The 16379-nt window shown below is 44.4% G+C and overlaps 2 long non-coding RNA genes across 3 annotated transcripts; one reads left to right on the top strand and one right to left on the bottom strand.

Moving 5' to 3' along the window:
- Nucleotides 1-812: 812 nt before the first annotated feature.
- LOC121137118 lies at nucleotides 813-2849 on the bottom strand. Its single transcript, XR_005874345.1, has 3 exons — nucleotides 2738-2849; nucleotides 2291-2497; nucleotides 813-1270 (listed from the first exon to the last, which is right to left on the bottom strand). It is a non-coding gene; the product is annotated as an uncharacterized LOC121137118 (long non-coding RNA).
- On the top strand, nucleotides 2491-15441 carry LOC121137117. Of its 2 annotated transcripts, none has more exons than XR_005874344.1 (3): nucleotides 2491-2584; nucleotides 3790-3916; nucleotides 14985-15441. It is a non-coding gene; the product is annotated as an uncharacterized LOC121137117 (long non-coding RNA). The 2 variants fall into 2 exon arrangements; XR_005874343.1 differs by lacking the exon at nucleotides 14985-15441 and adding an exon at nucleotides 11297-11336.
- Nucleotides 15442-16379: the final 938 nt, after the last annotated feature.

Below are 16379 nucleotides of genomic sequence, written 5' to 3' on the forward strand. Positions count from 1 at the left end.
AATCCCAGCTCCCTCTTCCTCCCCTCCTCCCCCGTCCCCACCAACCCCCTAGCCCCCCACCCAATCCCCACTCCACTCTCCAGGGAGGGTGAGGTCCCTTCATGGGTGGATCTCCAAAGAACTAAAATGTGTTTAAAAACATTATCCAAGTGGCAGGTCCAGCAGCAACTTGTAAGTCTCACCTTGCATTTGCATCTCTTGGGAGTTTTCAAAAACTTCCCTCGTATGTATGTATGTATGTATGTATGTATGTATGTATGTGTGTACGTACATATTATGTATGTATGTATCTATGAATGTCCCACTTGGACCACATTCCACATAGCTCTAATGAGCAGCAGGCTGACAGCCACCGTGCAGAATGCTGAACCCAACTACATGCCAGCTCCCAATGCTACTCACAAAACCTTATGGAGAATCTCGGGGTGTGGGGGAATGCAAACACACCAACTGAACCAGAGACTTCCCTAATGTCCCATGACACTCCCCACCAGCGTCCTCTCTCCTTCCTGCTCCTGGAGTCCCCTTTCCTCTCAGGCAGTGAGCCACTGCAATGGGTCAAGGCTTAGCCCCCAGGCCAGCTGTCCTGGGAACACAGTGATAACTGCAGTGCTGTAAAGCCTGTCTCTTTTAAATAGCTGAATCAGGGTCCTGGGTTTGAAACTCTATATTCTCTTATCTTCCATGGTAGTATTTTCCCACTGTGTGCTGTACAGATTTGATGTGAGCCATGGATCTGAATCCAGACGGCTTTTGGCTCTGCTCACAACAGGGGGACATAATGTTTGGCCCTGGACAGTGTGGCAACGACATTCCCAGAAGCCAGGAGCTGCTCTCAGGGTTTGCTCATGGGACAGCAGTTGGACAAGAGAGAAGGGTAACGATTGGAACTTTAGCACACTGCACTTCCTGCTGTGTTTGAAAGGCGCTGGTAGAGCCCAGGGTGCCTAGGTGGCACTGCTTAGCATGTGCTCTATCCCTCTGTCCCCAATGAACAAACTGCTCCTTCTGGAGAGGCTGCTCAGTGAGGGAGAGGGGATGGAATCGGGTTTGAATTACTCCCCTGAGTAGACTTGATGAGTAGACTAACCAAGTCATGGCTTGTTGGCTCTAAAGGTCAAGTGGAAACGTTTCGAGGCTGGGTTTTGCTGTTCCCTTGCCGTTAGGAGGCGCTCGAGGACAAGCGCTCTGCGCAGCCTCGCCTCGGAAGTTCTGTTAGTGTTTCAGGTTAGGCATGCAGCTCAGAACTTTCCAGCCAGTTGTTTTCCACCTGGAAAAAAATGGTTAAGCGACTTCCGAGTGAGTTCTTTTGGAAACAGAGCCTGGTAATTCTCATAGGGTGATCTCACGTTTTCAATTTTATTTTCTAATTTTACCCAAAGGGAAATAGCCAGAGAATTCCACCTTTTACAGAAATTGCCATCAAAACTCTGAGTTTATTCCTTGGAAGAGGTTGGAAAACCCTAACAAGGCCTTAATTACATTTGGAAACTACAAACACTAGCCAAGAGAAAAACAAAATCTGCTGTCATCTTCCATTAGGCCTTGGGTTGGTACTTTATACACTTCCAGTGCACGCAGAACATAAAATTCTACGATATAGACATGCCTTTGAATCTCCAAAAGGATTTTCTCAGGCTGAGGGTGCAGTTATGTGTAGAACACGTATGTTGCACATGTGGAGTGGTCAAGGGATTGTGGGGGAAGGGGGAGTTCTTATTTCAGGTGTGGTATGTGTGTGATGGAAAAATTAATAACTAAAAGGCATAAATGTTTAGGCTGAGAGAGAGAGAGACAGAGAGACAGAGAGACAGAGAGACAGAGAGACAGAGAGAGAGAGAGAGAGAGAGAGAGAGAGAGAGCACTCTGATCACCGAGTATGTGACCAGAATTTCGAACTCAGGAGCAGCTGCGCCAACATCTGCCCCATCCCCTTTTCTTGAGAAGACTGGGAACCAGATAGCCTCTTGACCTATGGGTCGTAAAACTTTTAGATCACAGGATATGCTCTGGTAATAAGCCCCTAGCCCACAAATGTGGCAATTAAGTTTACCTAGCCAGGTGACAGTTACTGTCTTCTTCAAGGCCCTTCATTTCATGATAACCTCATATGGGAACTTTGTGTGCTCTCTGTAACCATGGGAACCTTGCGAACTGAGACTTGTGGTCTCAGGACTCCCCTTCCCTTTTTCCCTTTAAAAGTTTCTCTTTTTGGCTGGTTGGCATCTCATTCCCTCCCTCCCCCATGGGGTGAGATCCAAGCTGGCCAGTTTGAACAATAAAAAGAAACCTTTTGCTTTTGCCTCAGAAGTGTCGACTCCTTGGGTCAGTCTCTGGGATTCCGAGAACCTGGCACAACATGTGTGCAGTTCTCTGGGGGCAGGTTTTTCTCAGAATGGCTCACAGAACCTGCAGGCATTCTATATTCTGTGACAGAAGACCTCGTGCTCTCGTGGCTTCCACGCCGTTGGCAGCAGGGCCTGTCCTCCAGCACCACCTAACCACAGGAGAAAGGCAAAACCTAGTTCTGACAGTCACCTACGTGTGTGTTATAGTACGGGCAGCTGAGGCAGAGAAAAGTTAAGTATGTTGCCCAAACATGGCAGAAATTAATACTGTGTCATAGTGAGGTTAATATCTCTTTACTACACACTTATTATATAACTATATTAGGACTCTCCAGAGAAATCGATCTGATAGAAGGAATATATCCTGAAAAGAAGCTAGATTGACTTACACTCTATGGTCTGGGTAGTCCAGCAATAGCTGAGAATGGTGGAGAATGTCGCTGCTCACTCTTGAGATTGGATTCCCCGGGACCACATAGGAGGGCTGAAGAAGCTAGACTCTAGTGTCCGAGGAGGACATCGGTGGCAGTGGCAACAGAAACAATAGCATAGATGAATAACAGGAAGGCAAGAAGGCAAAAACCAAAACAAGACAAACTGAAAACACAAAGCTTCCCCATCAGACATTGCATCTGGGCTCACAGGAAGGTGCTTACAGGGCAGACCCACCAACTTCAGTAACTGCCACCAAGAAATCCCTGCAGGCATGCCCAGTGTTAATATGAGCTAGATTAATATTGGGCATGTGCAGTGCAGATGTGCCCACAGGCTTGCCTCAGGTGATTCTAGATCCTGTCAAATTGGCAATATGAACTATCACAATGACATACTTTCTATATATTTGATCTTCCCAACACTCCTACTACAGCTCTACTTTTATAGGGGACTTGACGATCAGAAAGCTAAGTAGTCTACCCAGACTCACATTTAGAAAGAAGTGACAGGACCCAAACAGGGTCTCTTGAAGTCCCTTCTCGTGCTTCCCCAGTTCCCCCTTAAGCCTTCCCGATTCCACACACTACTGAAACTCTGCCTGCCAAGGTCTCTGGGGAGCACATCACCCAACCCACCAGTCAGCCCAGTCACCCTGCCCTGCCTGTCAGCATGTGAAGTGCTTAACCACACTTCCTCCATCCCCTCATCCAGGACCTCTAGGATTTCTTCTTCTCTTGCTCAAGCCTTGGCATCTTTCAGAGTTCTCTTTTCCTCTCCGTCTTAGTGTCCCAGGGTACCAGAACTCACCCCATGGATTAAAGCATGCTAGGCTGTGGTTTTAACCATGACCTCTATCCTGAGGACTCCTGCCTTTGTAAAACCAGCCAAGATCCCTCTCCCAAGATGACTTAAATGCCCACTTGATCTCATCACTCAAATATCCAGATATTTCAAACTTAACATATCTAAGATGGAGCTCATGATATCCATCCCATCTGCATTTCAGCTTAAATCCTTCAGTTGCTGGCATTTCAACAAGCAATCCTCATAACCATTCAGGGATGAAGCAGCAGAGGGCCTTCAACCAAGAGGAGAAAGGGCAGGGGAGATTGAGAGCTGACCTGAGCTAAGAGGTAAGTGTGGTAACATATGTGGTCAGCTGTCTCCTATACATAAAAAACAGGCGCAGTCTCTGGCCACAGTGGGCTGGGTCCTCCCACATCAATCCCTAATTAAGTAAACAATCTACAGGCTTGCCTACAACCGATATATTGGAGTCATTTTCCAACCTGGGGTTCCCTCTTCATAGATGACTTTAGCCTGTGTCAAGATAACATAAAATTAGCTAGGACAATCGACCCCTTGGCAGATGACACTCATCCCAAAAATTGCACATTAATAAATATCTCAAATATTAAACACCAAAAACTTAAGTCCCACAGCTCTTATGGATTCAAACACTTTAAAAGTTCAGTCTTTGTAAAAAAAATATAGTCTCTTTTTAAATTTTTTTATTTAAATTAGAAACAAACTTGTTTCACATGTCAATCCCAGCTCCCTCTCCCTCCCCTCCTCCCCTGCCCCTCTCTGGCCCCCCACCCAATCCCTACTTTGCTCCCCAGGGAGAGTGAGGCCCTCCATGGGGGATCTCCAGAGTCTATCATTTCATCCAGGGCAGGGCCTAGGCCCTCCCCCATGTGTCCAGGATGAGAGAGCATCCCTCATTGTGGAAATGGGCTCCCAAAGTCCATTCATATGCCAGGGATAAATACTGATCTCCTATCTGAGGCTCCATAGATTGCCAAGGCCTCCTCACTGACACCCAAATTTAAGGGGTCTGGATAAGTCCCATACTGGCCTCTCAGTCTGGGGTCCATGAGCTTCCCCTTGTTCAGGTCAGCTGTTTCTGTGGGTTTCACTAGCCTGGTCTTGACCCCTTTGCTCATCACTCCTCCCTCTTTGCAACTGGGTTTCTGGAGTTCAGTTCACTGTTTAGCTGTGGGTGTCTGTCTCTGCTTCCATCAGCCACTGGATAAAGGCTCTAGGATGGCATATAAGGTAGTCCTCAATCTTATTATTAGGGAAGGGCTTTTAAGGTAGCCTCTCCACTATTGCTTAGTTTGCCAGTTGGTACCATCCTTGTAGATCTTGGGAAATCACACTAGTGCCAGATCTCTCCTCAAACCTATAATGACTCCCTCTATTATGGTATCTCTCATCCTGTTCTCCTCTGTTCTTCCACTGACTCAACCTTTCTGCTCCTCCATGTCCTCCTCTCCCCTCCTCTTCTCTCCCCTTCTGTCCCATTTCCCTTCTCAATTGGGGTACCATGCATATCTCTCTTAGGGTCCTCCCTGTTTCCCAGACTCTCTAGCAGTGGGATCGTAGGCTGGCACTCCCCTGATCCATGTCTAAAATCCATATATGAGTGAATAAATACCATGTTTATCTTTTTTGTTACTGAGTTACCTCGCTCAGGATGGTTTCTTCTAGTGCCATCCATTTGCCTGCAAATTTCAAGATTCCATTGTTGTTGTTTTTTTCCCACTGAGTAGTACTCCATTGTGTAAATGTACCATATTTTCTCTATCCATTCTTCAGTTGAGGGGCATCTAGGTTGTTTCCAGGTTCTAGCTATTAAAAATAATGCTGCTAAGAACGTAGTGGAACAGACGTCCTTGTTGTATGAATGTGCATCTTTTGGGTATATGCCTAAGAGTGGAATTGCTGGGTCTTATGGTAGACTGATTCCCATTTTCCTGAGGAATCTCCATACTGATTTCCAAAGTGGATGTAAAAGTTGGCATTCCCAACAGCAGTGTAGGAGTGTTCCCCTTTCTCCACATATTCTCCAGCATAAACTGTCATTGGTGTTTTTGATTTTAGCCATTCTGACAGGAGTAAGATGGTATCTCAGAGTTGTTTTGATTTGCATTTTCCTAATGGCTAAGGATGTTGAGTACTTTAAGTGTCCCTCAGCCATTTTAGACTCCTCTATTGAGAATTCTCTATTTAGTTCTGTACCCCACTTTTTAATTGGATCCTTTGGTGTTTTGGGGATTTGTTTCTTGAGTTCTTTGTACATTTTGGAGATCAGCCCTTTGTCAGATGTTGGGCTGGTGAGTATCTTTTCCCATTCTGTGGACTGCCTTTTTGTCTTGTTGACTGTATCCTTTGCCTTACAGAAGCTTCTCAGTTTCAGGAGGTCCCATTTATGAATTGCTGATCTCAGTGTCTGTGTTACTGGTGCTATGTTCAGGAAAGTCTCCTGTACCAATTCATTCAAGGGTACCTCCCACTTTCTCTTCTAAGAGGTTCAGTGTGGCTGGATTTATGTTGAGGTCTTTGATCCATTTGGACTTAAGTTTTGTGCATGGCGATAAGCATGGATCTATCTGCAGTCTTCTACATGCCAGCATCCAGTTATGCCAGCACCGTTTGTTGAAGATGCTTTCTTTTTTCCATTGTATAATTTTAGCTTCTTTGTCAAAAATCAGGTGTTCATATATGTGTGGGCTAATATCAAGGTGTTCAATTTGATTGCATTGGTCTATCTGTCTATTTTTGTGCCAATACCAAGCTATTTTCAGGACTATAGCTCTATAATAGAGCTTGAACTCAGGGATGGTGATGCCTCCAGACATTGCTTTGTTGAAAAGGGTTGTTTTGGTTATCCTGGGTCTTTTGCTTTTCCATATAAAGTTGAGAATTGTTCTTTCAAGGTCTGTGAAGAATTGTGCTGGTATTTTGATGGGGATTGCACTGAAAAAACTTTCTTTTAAAATTCAAAATCTCAGGCATTCATTGGGAACCCACGGGTCACTTTGGCCAGGGAAGCAGCAAATCTTCAGCCCTCCCTCAGCTCCTCCAAGTCTAATCCCCCAGTCTCATCTCCTGCTCTACAGCAGACCATCTGCAGCAGCTACCTCCTCCCCACTCTCCAGTGGACCCCACAGATCTTCCACTCCAAACTTCCTTCCCCCAAACATTACTTTATCCCAGCTCCCAACTCCAACAGGCATTCTCTGGGTACCTGCAGGTCACTTTGGCCAGCAAGGCAGACTACCTGCAGATGGTCACCTCTCTCTCTCCATTCCTTTAAGTTCAATTTCCCATTCTCAGCCCCAGCTCTGTAGCAGATCTTCTGCTGTGGCCCCTCTGCATTCTCTGCCCCCAATCCCAGGGGACTGAGAAGATCCTGTTAGAACATACAGCTTTCCTGCCTCCTAGGGAACCCTCAAGACTCTCAGCCCATCCCCACTCTCAAATCTCAGCTCCTAATACCCAGAAGTGCATTTACCTGGAACTCCCAATCTCCCACTATCAGTGTGTGAGAATCAATATGTGTCCTTCACTATCTCTTCTATTTAGTTTTGATTTGAAGTCAAGTTTTGATTTGCTTCTTAGATCCATTTATGTGAAATAATCTCAGTGTAAAAGGAAGTCACATACTCAAAGGAAAAATCTACCAAAAGGGCATTGTAATTCTTAACATCTATGGCCCAAACAAAGGGCACCCTAGTTTGTAAAAGAACCATCTTAAGTCTCATATTGACTCTTACACTCTGATAGTGGGAGAATTCAATACCTAACTCTCACCAATAGATTATCCAGACAAAAACTGGACAGAGAAATGCCAGAGCTAACAGATGTTATAAACCAAGTGGACCTAACAAATATTTACAGAACATTTCACCCAAACACAAAAGAATATACCTTCTTCTCAGAAGCTTATGGAACTTTATTCAAAATTTACCATATATTCAGATGCAAAGCAAGCCTTTTTTTTTTTTTTGGTTTTTATGAGGCAGGGGTTCTCTGTATTGTTTTGGAGGCTATCGGTCCAGCCCAGCCTCGAACTCACAGAGATCCGCCTGCCTCTGCCTCCCGAGTGCTGGGATTAAAGGCGTGCGCCACCACCACCCGGCGCAAAGCAAGTCTTAACAGACACAAGAAAATTAAAACAATACCCTGAGTCCTGTCTGACCATCACAGATTAAATAAAGCTGGATATCAGAAACAACAGAATGCTTACAAACACATGAAAACTGAAAAGCTCTTCTGAATAAAACAGTGGGTCAAGACAGAAATTAAGAAATGAAAGGCTTTCTAAATTAAAATGAATATACAGCATACCCAAACTTATGGACTCAGTGAAGTTGATTCTAAGAGGAAAGTTCATAGCACTAAGTACCTACATAAAAAGAAAAACCTGGAGAGATCTCATACTAGTAACTCAACAGCATACCTGAAAGCTCTAGAATAAAAGGAAGAACTCACACCTAAAGAAACAGTCCAAGTCAGGACTGAAAGCAACAAACTAGAAACAACAGCAGCAAACAAAAAAAAAAAAACATACAATGAAGAAATAGTTTGTTCTTTGATTAATCATTAAAATTGAAAAGATGAATCATTAAGATTGAGAAAACGTTTATTCAAATTATCTAAAAGTCCAGGGGAGAATATTCAAATTAACAAAATCAGAAATGAAAAGGGGGACATAACAATAGGCACCAAGGAAATCCAGAGAATCATAAGGACATGCTTTAAAACCCTGTACTCCCATCAAATTGGAAAATCTAAAATAAATAGAGATTTTTTTGGATAGGTACCACCTACCAAAGTTCAATCAAGATCAGATAAGCTATTTAAATAGACTTAGAATCACTAGTGAATTAGAAGCAGTCATTAAAAGTCTCCAAACCAAAAAAAGCTCAGGACCAGATGGCTTTAGTGCATCTACCAGACTTCCAAAGAAGAGTTAATGCCAATATTCCTCAATTACTTCACATTATGAGGCCATGGTTACGCCAATACCCATAAGCACATAAAGACCCAACAAAGAAAGATAATTACAGACTAATTTCCTGTAGATGGAGTTTCTGTCTACAATTTCCCTTGTGAACATAGATGCAAAAATATTCAATAAAATACTTGTAAACCAAATCCAAGAATGTATCAAAAGGATCATCCACCATGATCAAGTAGGCTTCTTCCCAGAGATGCAGGGATGGTTCAATGTGTGTAAATCCGTAAATGTAATTCCCCATATAAACAAACCGAAAGAAATAAAACATAAGATCATCTCATTAGGTGCTGAAAATACCTTTAACAAAATCCATCAGTCCTTCATGATGAAAGTCTTGGAGAGATTAGGACACAAGGGACATACCTCAACTCAATAAAGGCAGTTGACAGCAAGCCCATAGCCACCATCAATTTAAAGTGGAGAGAAACTCAAAGCAATTCCACTAAAATCAGAAACAAGAGAAGATTGTCCACTCTCTCCATATCTATTCAATTTAGTACTTGAAGTTTTATCTAGAGCAATAAGACAAATGTAGGAGATCAAGGGGATACAAATTGGAAAGGAAGAAGTCAAACTTTTACTGTTTGCAGATGATATGATAGTTTACATAAGTGACCCCGAAAAATTCTACCCAGGAACTCTTACGGCTGATAAACACCTTCAGTAAAATGGCAGGATACAAGATTAACTCAAAAAACTCAGTAGCCCTCCTATATAAAAATTTCAAATGGATTGAGAAAAAAATACAGGGAAGCAATACCCTTCTCAATAACCTCAAGACAGCTAAAAGTAAGGACCAATAATAGCCTGAAATAATATATTTTAAGGTAACTCTAACTGAGCAAGTGAAAGACTGTATGTTTTAAAACTCCAAGTCATTGAAGAAAGAACTGAAGATGATATCAGGAGATGGATCAATCTCTCATGCTCAAGGATTAATTAGTAGGATTAACATAGTAAAACTGGCCACCCTATCAAAGCAATCTACAGATTCAATGAAATCCCCATCAAAATCCCAACACAATTCTTTAAGATCTTGAAAGGACAATTTTCAGCTTCATATGGAAACATGAAAATCTAAAACAATTTTAGCAAAGCTAAAACAATTCTGAGTAATAAAAGAACTTTGGTGGGCATACTATCACAGATTTAAAATTGTACTACAGAGCTATGATAATAATAACAGCATGCTATTGGCACAAAAACAGATGTTGGTTTATGGAATCTAATTGAAGACCTAGACATAAATCCATATACCTATGGAAAACTGATTTTTGATAAAGAGCCATAAATACACACAGGAAAAAGACAGCATCTTCAACAAATAGTGCTGGTCTAACTGAACAGCTGTATGTAGAAGTCTCCAAATAGATCCATACTTATCACCCTGAACAAAACTCAATTTCAAATGGACCAAAGAGCTCAACACAACACCAGATACACTGAACCTGACAGAAGAGAAAGTGGGGAGTAGCCTTGAACTCACTGGCACATGAGAAGACTTTCTGAACAGAACACCAATAGTGCAGGCACTAAGGTCAACAATTAGTAGTAAATGGTACCTCATGAAACTGAGAAGCCTCTATAAGGCAAAGGACACCATCATCTAGACAAAACAGCAGCCAACAAAATGGGAAAAGATTTTTACCAACTATGAGTCTGATAGAGGGCTGATATCTAAAAAAAAAAACAAAAAACTAGATGACAAGAAAACAAATAACCCAGTTAAAATGGGGCTCTTAACAGAGAATTCTCAAAAGAGGAAACTCAAATGGCTGAGAAATATTTAAATGTTTAACATCCTTAGGCATCAGGGAAATGAAAATCAAAACTACTTTGAAATTCCACTTGTCAGGATGGCTAAGACCAATAATACAAGCAATAGCTCATGATAGGGAGGATTGCTCTTGATGCCAGTGCAAACTTGTACAGCCACTATGGAAATCCGTGTGGCAGTTCCTCGGAAGCTGAAAGTAGATCTACCTCAAGACCCAGCTGTACCCAAAGGACACTTCATTCCACCCCAGAGACACTTGCCCAACCATGTTCATTGCTGTTACATTCATAATAGCCCAGTTGGAAACAACCTAAGTGTCCCTGAACAAATGAAAGGCTAGGGAAAATTTGGTATATCTACACAATGGAGTGTTACTCAGCCATTTTCTTATTACTTTTTTTTTTTTGAGACAGGGTTTCTCTGTGGCTTTGGAGGCTGTTCTGGTACTAGCTCTTGTAGACCAGGCTGTTCTCAAACTCACAGAGATCCACCTGCCTCTGCCTCCCGAGTGCTGGGATTAAAGGCGTGTGCCACCAATGTCCGGCTCATTTTTTATTACTTTTTAAATTTTTTATTTAAATTGGAAACAATCTTATTTTGCATATCAATCTCCTCTCATCCTCCCACACTCCCCACTGACCCCCATCCCACTCCCATGCACTCCCCCAGGGAGGGTGAGGCCTTCCATGGGGGATCATTCAAGTCTGTCACATCTTTGGGGCAGGACCTAGAACCTTCCCCATGTATCTAGGCTGGGACAGCAACTTCCTGCAGTAGGGACAAATACTGTTTCCACAACCAGAGGGAGAGTGAACTGGGATTGACATGTAAAACAAGCTTGTTTCTAATTTAAATTTTAAAAAGTAAAAAAAAAAAAAAAGGAAAAAGAAAAAAATTACTCCTAATGACATTTTGCTATACCCATAGATCAGTTCCTTGCTCAGCCATCATCAAGAAGCTTCTTCCTGCAGCAGATGGGAACAAATACAAATACAGAGACCCACAGCCAGGCAAGCAGAAAGAAAGAGAGGAGGGGGGAGAAGGGGGGTGGATCGAGCTCGAGGGAGAGAAGGAGGGAGGGAGGGAAGGAGGCAGACCAGGAGGGAGAGAGAGAACTTGGAACACTCAACCCTAAAGGGGCTGTCGCCATCAAATCCCTCCCTCAGGGCACAGGGAATCCTGCTGAAGAGGAAGTAGAAAGAATAAGAGCCAGAGGGACCTCTAAATCAACATGGCAAACCTCACATGAATTGCAGGACTGGCAGCATGCACAGGGCTTGGGGGGGGGCAGCAACCTGGTCCTCTGCGTGTATAATATGGTTTCAAGTTTGTTGTTTTTATGGGATTCCGTGTGTGCCAATGAGTGGTTCTCTGATTCTTGTGCCTTTTCTTGGGCTCTTTTCCTCCTGTTTGTTTTGTCCAATTCTGAAGTGTTAGTTTTGTTTTATTTTATGTTATATTACTGTCCCTTAGAAGCCTGTTTGTTTTCTAATGAGAGACAGAGAGGGAGTGGATCTGGATAGGAGGGGGGAGTGGAGAGGAACTGGGAGGAGTGGAGGAAAGGGAAACTATAATCAGGATTTAGTAGGTTTAAAAAAATCTATTTTCAATAAAAGGAAAAAGATAAAATCCAAGATCTCTTTTTAAAAACGATGGTATAGTGGAATTTGCAGGCAAACGGATGAAACTAGAAAACATAATCTTGAGTGAGATAACACAGACCCAGAAAGACAAACAGGGAAGTACTCACTCTTGAGTGGATAGTAGATGTGAAGCAAAGGATAACCAGGCTACAATCCACAGCCCCAGAGAAGCCAGGTAACATGGAGAACCCTAAGAGGGACACGTGGATTGCCCTGGGAGGGGGGAAATAGAGGAGATCTCCTGTGTAAACTGGGGGTGGGGGTGTAGAGGATGGGGAATGGGAACATAAGGAATCGAGATGGCCATGTTGAGGGTGAGAGAGCAATGAAAGATATCTTGATAGAGGGAGCCATTATGGGGTTAGGGAGAAACCTGGTACCAGGGAAACTCCCAGAAAGCCACAAGGATGACCCCAACTAAGACTTCTAGCAATAGTGGAGAGGGTGTCTGAACTGGCCATCTCCTATAATCAGATTGGTGGCTACACTAATTATCATAGAGCCTACATCCAGTAACTGATGGAAGCAGATGCAGAGGTCCACAGCAAAACACTGGACCAAGCTCCAGGAGTCCTGTTGAAGAGAGGAAGGAGGGATTATATGGGGGGGTCAAGATCATGATGGGGAAACCCACAGAGACAGTTGACCAGAGCTCACTGGAGCTCACAGACACTGAAGGGCCCAGGCCCTCACCCAGCCCCCTGCTTTGGCAGCCATGACAGGCTGCAGAAAAGACCCAGCAGGACAAAGGCCCCTGACTCAGCAACAAGTGCTACGCTCCCAGCCTTGCCTGATCTTCTAGTCACTAAGAAACTAGTGTGGCAAGGAACTAATCAGAAGTTAGTTGGTGGGCTCTGGACCGCAGAGCATAGCAACCACCCTGGGAGGGTCTCTAGGCCATAGCATCCTTGCTGCAGAGGCAGCTGACCAATCAACTCAGGACCGGTTGCCCAAGCCCAGAAGTGCACCAATCCTGAGACTGCTGCGGACCCCAGACACTCCCCTTGCTCTGCCCCAATATATATTCCCTGCCCCTCTGCTGCTGGAGGTCCCTCCTGGTCCCCACCTGCTTCAGCCCTGGACGTGGGAGTTAACTCATAAAATTAAAGACTCCCTGTCTTTGCATTGGATCAGGTCTCTTGGTGATTTGGGGGTTCAGAGTTTGGGCACAACAACACTAGACCGACAGCTAGGGAGCCTCTGTATGTGAGAGTTGAATAGCTTGATCTGTTAGTGAAAACCAGGATCTATTCCTGGTGCATGAACTGGCTCTTTGGAACCTATTCCCTATGGTGGGATGCCTTGCTCAGCCTTGATGCAGGCGGTAGGAGCCTGGTCCTGCCTCAACTTAGAATGCCAGGCTTTGTTGATTCCCATGGGAGGCCTTACCCTTTCTGAGGAGTGGATGGGGGTGGGGGCGTAGAAAGGAGGTGGAGGGGGGGAACCAGAGGAGAGAAGGGAGGGGAAACTGTGGTTGGAATGTAAAATAAATTTTAAAAAAATTCAAAGTCTCTCAACTGTGGGCTCTTATAAAATCAAAAATAAGTTAAAAACTTTCTTACTTCAAGAGGAAAGAACCAAGGCACAGTCACAATCTGAACAAAGCAAAACCAAACTCCAACCATGTAAATAGGTCAATTCCAAAAGCTAGGATTCACTCGCCATCTCCTGGGCTCCTCCAAGAGCTTGGGTCCCTTCTCCAGCTCCGCCCCTGCAGCGCACACAGCTCCCCTAGGCTCCAGCTGGCTCCACTCCCCAAGGCTACTGTTACTGGCAGTCAACCTGTGGTACTGGCATCTCCAAAAGTGCCAAGTGCCGGGATCTTCTGTAGTTGGGCTGCACTTTCACCAACAGCGTCTTCCTGGGTTCTCTTCACGGCACAAAGCATTAGCTTTTCTCCATGACCTCTTTGATCCTGGGGCTCCACTGTTACTCAGGCTGCACCTTCACCAAGGGCCTCTCCTGGCCTCTCACAGCACCAAGCCTCAGCTGCTCGCCACGTACCTTTTATGCCTTCAAAACCAGTACCACCTGGGAGACTCTTCCCATGCCAAGTTTAGCTACCACACAAGATACAACCATGGCGGCCGCTGAACACAGCTTGTATATGCTGACTGGATTTCACCTCAGTGGTGCTGGAAACTTTTTATTCACAGCTGATTCTCCAGCCCCAGCTAACCAGCGTCCATTGTTCCAGCAAAGCAAAGGTTTTCCTTCAGTGTTTCCAGTCTCTTGTTAGTCACAGCTGATTCTTTAGCTCCAGCTGGCCAGACACGCAGGTTCTTCACACAAATGGCCCGGTACAGTCTTTGCCTCCCTCTGAAACCTCACAAGCTGGGCCTCCATTGTCTGCACTGCTTTCAACGCTCTTAACTCCTAAGTTCCTACAGAACAGTCCACTGAGCCCTCAACAGCCAGTGCCTTTTCTAGCCCAAAGCTCCAAAGTCCTTCCACAGTTCTTCCAAAAGCAACATGGTCAGTCTGTCCCAGCAATACCCACTATCCTCGCAGCAACTAGTTTTATTTAGGGTTACTATTACTATGATGGAACACCATGACCAAGAGCAAGTTGGGGAGGAAAGGGTTTATTTGGCTTATGCTTCCACAACCGTAGTCCATCCCGGGAGGAAGTCAGGACAGGAACTCAAGCAGGACGGGAACCTGGAGGCAGGGGCTGACGCAGAAGCCACGAAGGAGTGCTGCTTATTGGCTTGCTCCCCAAGCCTTGCTCAGTCAGCCTTCTTGTAGCACCCCAGACCACCAGCCTGGCAATGGACTGGGTCCTTCCCCACCAATCACTAATTAAGAAAATGCCCTACAGGTTTGTCTACAGTCGCATTTTATGGGGGCATTTTCTCAACTTAGGTTTCCTACTCTCAGATGGCTCTACTTGTGACAAGGTGACATAAAATTAGTCAGTACAGAGAGAAAGAATGACAGCAAACGCCCTGTCCTTATCTTCTTGGTTCCAGCCCCTACATTGAACTTCAAGGCTAAGAAGAGGGAGGCAATTTCTGCCTAGAAGGACCTTATGGTGAGCTTGAGGCTCTTCCCTGTCTGATAAAATTCAGAATCCTCTGCTCAGGCCCCAATCCTCTCTCTCCTCTAATCTCCCTCTCAGTTATTTCCTACTTTGGTAACCCCCAAGAGAAAAGCAACCTGAATACTAAGCAGGAGCAGCAAAGAGCACATCTGCTCTAACCTCTGTGTGACCCCGATGCTGTAGCTGGGGAGACATTTCAAGCAAGGAAGCTGTTGGCGTCAGTCTCCCTTGACGCCAGCAGGAAGGTGGAGCCCAGAAGCAGATTTGTGGCTGACAGTCATTTCCCCCAACAAGAAAGTCCCAGGAGGGCCAGGAAGCCATTCCAACTGGAAAAAATGTTTACTCAACAGCATCATGTGAATTCTTAACCCACCTTGTCTGCACTATTGCATGTTCCTGAAGTATGATTAAAAATTCCCATCTTGATGCATAATTGCAGTTTGTGGAGATGGCTAAAATATATAGATAAAGGCAGATCTTAGGAGTAGGATGCTTACAGAGCTCATTTCTGGTCTCCATTGCTCCCTCCCCCCCAAATTCCAGATTGGCTTCCAGCATGGACTAGTCAGTAACTTAGAGGGAGATCATTTTCCAACTCAAGGAAAATGTATGAGGGACCTGTTTGACACAGTCTATGTCTTCCCTTGCCTACCGTTTGTACCGCTATAACAGAGTATCTGAGACTTGGAAACTTGTAATAATAATAATAATAATAACACATAGGGGTAAAACATCTCTAAGCATCCATTTTCAAACTTCTCCATGTTTCTTTCAAAGTAATTGCTGGAGCGACAGCTCAGGGGTGAAATGGGCAGCCTTTATGAGTGTATTTCATGGTATCCATGTGAGCAATTCTCCAGAATAAAAATTGTAAGAGATGCAGGTGAGAGCCTGAGAAGGCCAGAGTTAGGTAACTTCCCTGACAGCCTGTGTTCAATTAGCACAACCCACACAGAGGAAAGAGAGAACTGACCCCTGTAGGCTGTCTCCTGACCTCCCCGGGTGCTCTGGAGCTGTGTACACTCATGCACACAAATGCACGAATAAATGAAAAGGTAATAAAATAAAATGACAGTTAATAGCAGGGCATGGTGGAGCACCCTAACACTTGGGAGGCAGAGGCTGGTGGATCTCTGAGTTTGAGATCAGTCTGGTCTCCACAGTGAGTACCAGGACAGCCAGGGCTACACAGAAAACCCTGTCTCAAGAAGTAAAATAAGCAAAGGCAGTTAATGTCTTTTATAGTTGAAAAAAACCATTTAATTGAAAGACACCCACTAAGTATGTTCATTTCTTCCCACCACAGACCTCTGATGTAGGAAGG

This window comes from Mesocricetus auratus, unplaced genomic scaffold (assembly GCF_017639785.1).
Source record: "Mesocricetus auratus isolate SY011 unplaced genomic scaffold, BCM_Maur_2.0 Super-Scaffold_100676, whole genome shotgun sequence".
NCBI classification, from domain to species: Eukaryota; Metazoa; Chordata; class Mammalia; order Rodentia; family Cricetidae; genus Mesocricetus; species Mesocricetus auratus.